The sequence below is a fragment of the Sinocyclocheilus anshuiensis genome, unplaced genomic scaffold (assembly GCF_001515605.1).
Source record: "Sinocyclocheilus anshuiensis isolate Anshui unplaced genomic scaffold, SAMN03320099.WGS_v1.1 scaffold1072, whole genome shotgun sequence".
NCBI lineage: Eukaryota > Metazoa > Chordata > Actinopteri > Cypriniformes > Cyprinidae > Sinocyclocheilus > Sinocyclocheilus anshuiensis.
In genome coordinates, this window is record NW_015548242.1 from 310,676 (window position 1) to 317,520 (window position 6,845).

General features: G+C 39.5%; 1 pseudogene; it reads right to left on the reverse strand.

Annotated features, from left to right (window-relative positions):
• LOC107655064 (rho GTPase-activating protein 39-like) overlaps positions 1 to 6,845 on the reverse strand; it is a 32,595-nt pseudogene that overhangs the window by 21,776 nt on the left and 3,974 nt on the right.

Genomic DNA, 6,845 nt, shown 5'->3' on the forward strand with positions numbered 1-6,845 from the left:
CCTAGTACCCCCATCAGCCTTGCGCTCGGACACAGTGCTGCGTTTCATGGCCTGGAGCTGAGACAGAGGGACAATATCTGCACCCTGAGGTCTGTGCCACACGGTCATGCGGCCAGCCGAGTTGTAGTAGTAAAACCTGCTACTCTGGGGGTCAAAAAGCTCCCACCACTGGTTGCCATCAGCCTGGCGGATGGGCACATCGGTGGGTGGGTCCCAGCCACACTCTCCCGTGGCCAGATTGACGTACATGCGCTCTTGCGAACGAGGCTCAAGGATTTCCACCCAATCAGCGCTGAGGAGAAAGAGACAGAGCATTATCACCATTTAAATCATATTTCATTTTAGTATGCAAAAAAGCTAGCAAAACACATTTATTGTCATAATATTGACCCTGATTGTTTTCCAAACAAAATATGTACATTGGAATCCTAGTAAATCAAATCAACTCAACAAAATGGCACAGCTGAACTGTTATAAATTACAGGCCGAGCTTCATGGTCAATCTCTTAAGTGTAATCTGATGGATGTGTTATCAAGGGAATTAGGCCAAAGCCACAGAGAGATTCGCTATGTGTGAGAGTGCATGCTCAGAAATGCTGGCTCAGCACACCCTTAATCCTATCTGCAGATACCGAGGAAACAAAGTTGTGAGCTGGAAAGCATTCACATGTATTCCCATACACACACACACACACACACACACACACACACATACATACATACACACACACACACACTTACACACAGGGTATCGTGAGACAAGTCAGGTCTCCCATCTGGTAGTAGATGCTCTTGTCATGGTCTGAGCTCTTTAAGTCATGTGTCATGATGTGACTGCTAAAATATTTACAGATGACAGGATTGGAAAAAGGCGGGACTAAAGACCATGCAATCGTCTTGGAATCACACACATAGACACTAAGATGTAGAAAGTTTAAAAACATGTTTGACCAGACACTTGACATTAAAATTGTAACCAAGCACAGTGACTAATATCACAGAAAAATTCCATTTCATGCAGACTTATTCCTTTTGTTTTCCAAGTATATACTATTGATCATATTGTGAACGTTTCATCTATTCATGTTTAATCTTTGTACCAAAAATTCTGACCATGCTGGACAGCTCCAATTATATTACACATCTGTCTTGGACACTCCATGGAGAAAGTGACATCTGATGGAGGCCTAAACAACAAAAAATACTCTAATGCAGCTAATTTGGGTCATGTTGCCCCTCTGAGAAACCTATTATGTTTCTTTTGATCTAGTTTCCTAATGCAGAGAATCAGAGTGTAGAGTGTAGTGCAGAGTGTGCTAATTTAAGCCATGTGGGAACTTAGACTATCTGTTCCGGGTGGCGAGATTGCTTCTGCCACCTAAACCAGCGAACGGCTTGCTATGACTCAATCTGAGAGAGTCAAAATACTGATATTTATCTTAAGTGGTTTAAGCCTTAGTAAACTAAACAGACACTTACATACTAGAAAAAACAAGAGACGATATGATGTCTCAGATGTCTAGACGTGCAGACACAGCTACTGTAAATTATCCTTTCAATTCTTCAGCTGTTTAGCATGGTCTGATGATACTCCAGTGAGGCATGTCCACATTTGCCCAGCTTCCACACCACAACAAGTGTGCTCTTTCTCTCCTGCCATATGCCCTCTATACCACTTTTCAGATAGTGAACAGTATGCTTGTGCGTTGTCACAGCCATATGTCCTTTTGTTCCCTGGGCTTCAATCCAAGCTGTGGCTCAGGATCAGAAATAGTCAGCCCACCTGTTCAAAGGTGCTCGAAATGTAACACAAAGCAATCCAACTCTCTTTATTACTCTGGTTTTTACATTTGAAAAAGCAACAAGTATCAAATCTGTTAATATACCATTGCATCTTCATAAAAACAAATGTAGATATACAGTGGCCATGAGAGACTACGATACAGATGGTGCCAGGTAAGCTGGGAAACGCAAAGCAAAGCAACAGACCTGACTGACTCTCAGCAGAGACATGCTGGGACACCATCTGTCTCAAATATACCAATCATTTCATTTTACCTTCATTATCACCATTAAATATTTGAGCCTTGCCTTGAGGGAAACAGCGTTTGAGCTGAGGAAATGCATTGGTTTTGTGTCGATGCATTAATCCTAAGGGTGTGTGCACATTTGACAATTAGAAAAAATGTATTATGGGTAAAGCTGGCAATGCTACTGATCACAAAGAATTCTGTCCTGTAGTGTCTATTCTGCACAAACTATTTCTCGCTACCAGATCAAGAGCTTTATGGGTGGGAGCTGTGTAATTGAAGAGCAGTTAAACTGGAGGCCTTTGTGTGCTGAACTCCACCCACCTTTTTCTCACTCATTCGCACCGTCTCAAGAGAGGCATTCGGTTTCTGCAAAAGAATCCTCAAGACTAAATTCCTCCTCATCAAACTCAAATGTTTGCCATTATATTATCAAGAAAACAGATTTGCATACATGTGAAAAAATTAAATGGAAAGAATGTGAAAAGTTGCATAAGAAAGCAATAGGGTTGACTGCCAAGACCACTGTGAAAATCAAACAGACAGGCATGTGGTTGAGTGGTCTCCTTGGGGTATTTATTGGGTAAATACGCAAGCACATATATAAGAGTTGAGTTTTTTTGACATGCATAGAGAAAAAACTCCATCCCTTAATAAAAATAAACTCACAGAATAAAATCAAAATTGTAAAATTAATAATAGAAAGAATTAATGTTGTTTGATGTTTTTTTCATTATAGAAAATCCTTTTGTACAAAAATAGGTACGTATCCTCATCTTGTTACCTTCCTGTCTGTAATAAACGTATCAAGTTAACTCTTAACTCTGGTTCTGCAAAAGCTATTCTCTGCCAGCAGTTATTCCTGGGCATTAGAAATCCGTTTAGTAACACCACCAAAAAGAGACAACATTCAAGGGAGTCTGATGTTAAGGCTATTCACCCTCTTTTTAACCCTAGTTCTGTATGGAGAAATATTTTTAGAAAGTGTCTAATAATATGTCAAATAATTTCCTAATACATAAAACAAAGAAATAATTTTTCAAATTCCTGAAGTCTAGAAATGTGCACCATTGTTTAAAAATAACTGTAAAATGGCTGGTCTCCAAGCACTGAAAAACAACGACATAATGGACTAAATTCATTGTTCCAAAACGAGGCCAAATGCCGTTTTTATTCAGTGCTTTTTTTAGGGCCTCAATTTTGAAATTCCACCTTAGGTGTTTCTGATTTAGACTACCCGAGACCACTCTTAAAGTAAGGAAAAATGCAACAACTTTAACAACAATTCTCTGTGCCAAAGTCTTTTGGCTGCCAATTACTCCTCATAAAGTTAAACGCCAGGCCAAACAATAACATACTATTCTGAGTTTGACACTTGACAAGCATTGGCCATGCCGAGCCAAAGTGTTTAAAAAAAAGAACCTGCCTTTGACTTAGACACCTTATTAGAACTCTAACTAGCTGAAAGTGCAAAACACAGCCACTTTATCTCCAAATAAACTGTTCCTGTGAAGGATTATTTACCAAAAAAGAATATCCTTAGAATAACTGATGAAAGGGGGTTGAGGTGATGTAATGCCATTCAATATGGTGGAATGGCATGCAAATTGTGTGACAGGTGGGGCTATGTAACTACCTGAGTGTAACGTAGTTCCAATGAGGTGTGGCAAGAAAAAAATATTTACTTCCTTTGATATACTAAAACATATCAATTGGTTTAACCTGAAATCAGTGGTCACCTCTTAAACTATTTCAAACATATGGCCTACAACTAATTTAACTTGCATATTTGTTGCATTCGAGTACAGAAAACATGCCGTGTCACTCTCAAACACAAATGCATGAAGTCAGCTGAGTACACACATAAGCAAACAATAGGTGTAGCTCCACAAACAGAACACACATGGAAGGACACTGCCCTGCCTCTGAAATAGAGAAGAGCGTGCAGTGCACGTTTATTCAACAAAAAACAAACTGCTGCACCTGTCAAAAGAATTCTGTGGCTCTTAAGTAAGGTAACTCATTCCAGTGATACTAGGAAAGGTTAGATGCACAAACTGTACTCACACATATTGGAATGACAATAGCTGAATGAAAATGGATGGATACTTTTCTTCTATTCCCTCTGTGTTACATGCAAATGCTTCATTTATCCCATGCTACTAAACACAGGGTTTAGTTCCTAGGCTATGTGGTTGATTCACAGTAGTGAATAAAGGTGCAGGCTGGTTTGGCTCATCTTAAAGAGCAGACTAGGCCTCCATCAGCAGAGGTCATGGTACAGCTGCTCCCGTCTGTTTCACTTTTATTCCGCCTGGCTATACAGACCTATACTGGCTTCATTTATCTTTGGGGGTAACTCGTCAGGACTGATATAGCTGGCCTTGTGTTAACAGACTAGTTACAGGAATGGTTCTGATAAATGGTTGAAAACCAGAAAAGACGAGAAGAATAATGCTAAATAGACATAGTTAAATCATACAGAACAAGACAGACTAAACTGGCCATTTAGGTATGGTCGGAGTATTCTACACTATAACAAATGTGAGAGGAAAAAAACACAAATCACTTGTTTGTGTTTGTTTACATTAAAAGTAACATAAAACTACTGGCACTCAGCATTCAATAGAATGAGACATAAGAAAATAAGCCTATCCCTATCAAAACCAGATCTTCAGCATTATTTTATGGTGGTGCTCTTAAGTGGTCAATTTAAGCTAGAGCTAAAAATGACTACAAATACAATCCTATGACAGCTGTCTGTTTGAAAGCTGCTTACTGAGATTTTTAAATAAGAAATGTCATGTATTTAAAGTATTTATAAAACGTATTTAAGGTTTTATTTAATTCCAAATTATAATATCTGGATTTCTTAAAAAGATCTATTCATTGATGGAGTGGATTTCAACGGTCAAGTACACACTGCAGCTAAACACAGATGCAACTCCAGCTGTTTATTTACAGAAGTGATAATTGCATTACAAATGTACATAAAAAAAAACAACATTTCAAATTTTAAAATTCAGGTAGTGACAACTGAATTTTTAATACAGTGGCAGATTCCAGTGTGTACAGATCTGAACCGAAAAACTTGCAACGTAGTGACAAACAAGTTGTTGAACACTTTTGAACACTGACAGCTTGTCAAGAGGTGCGGTGTTAGAAAACCACAGATACAGGTATTACTCATCTACAGTTCTTGTTTATAATCATGAGATGGTGAAACACTCCTAAAGTTATGCAAAAAAAAAAAAATCTTATTTGCCACAAATATCTAAACATGTTTAAAGGTGGCATGAAATAAAAATTCACCTTCATTTATTTTTAAGCGAGTAATTTTCAAATAAATGAAGTAAATTGATCTCGTTTTAGAATCTTAAAATTTGTATGCAGTGTAATTGTGGAAATCATATGGCTAATATGAGCCTTTCCTGAGACGATGATAGATAAAGCAGATAGTACTCAAGTGTTGTGGTTCAGAGAAGCGCAGTAGTAAGTCAGTATCATATGCATGACAATATGTGAGAATTCCACCCATTACTAATGGATAATGGGCACATGACAATGGAGAGCATTGTTAGCTCAACCATCAGCCTCTATTCATCTGAAACAACCCCCTTTACAATTAAAGCTCTCACGACACCAGTGCCCAATCAGAATGCAAGTCGTGCCTCAAGTGGGGTGTGTGGCTTTGGGGTAAGGATAAGGGGTCTGAGATGCTGAACTACAACCCCCTTTCTGGGAATTCTTTCTATATAAAGCAAGAAAAGTTGACCTAATTGGGATGATGCACTGCCTGCATGTGCTATATGGCTTTTTTGTCCACACTGCTGCTGATCTACTTCCTGTCTCAGTGGACACTGCTGCCGGAAACTTCTACTCCAGGTGGGAAGTCTGTAACTGCCAAACAGCAACTGTGTTAGCAAAACAATAAATCCTCTTTCTAGAAGGGACAAATCTGACAAGCATGCCTTTTGCAGGCATGCACACACACACAATGCCAAAGGCCTTATTCAGGACAAACGAGCACACTGACAGCAACAGTGAGACATGAATGGACATGTGTGAGGGGGTAAGACACACTGAAGTTAGCAGCATAGATGTGCGCTTAAATACAGAGTCGCTTGTCTACTACCAGCTGTCAACGTCAGTATCAATACTTCTTTTGAATTAACATCTCATTCTGAAATACAGAGACAACTGTAAAGATTCAGTAAGATAAAAAGAGATTAACTGTTCCCTGAGCTGACCATTCCTGTTGTACATGATGACTTTATCATAACATGTCCGGTAAGAGTCACACAGGCAACAAGTTAAACTCTACCATCTACTTTAAGGGTTTAAAAATATCAAATTCAACACATCAAATTTCCTCTCAGTGTTGAGGGTCATGCTGGGTGACTGGGTGGGAGGAGGGTCAGAGGTCACCTAACCAACTCAAAGGACAATGTTGTCAAAAAGCGAGCTCCTAGGAGATGGGAATGGGAGCCCCGAATTAGGCTTGCCTCGATAGACGGTGTTGACGGTGATACCGGTGTTAAGCCGCTACACCGGTTATGTCACTTGCCCACCGCGGCACCGACCCCCACCGTCGTTTTGATTTTTTATAGTAATAAAAATTATTTAGTTCAGTAAAAGAACAGACACTACAATTAAAATCTGAATGCGGCTGCTCAATGCAGCGTGCCGAACGACAGTCGCATCACAGATCAGATTTCATTTATCCAGTGAGGAGAGCGAGTAGAGCTGACTGACAAGAAGAGTGAGGTGAGGTGAGACAGACAAGACGATGGCGGATGATTTAGTTTCGAAACG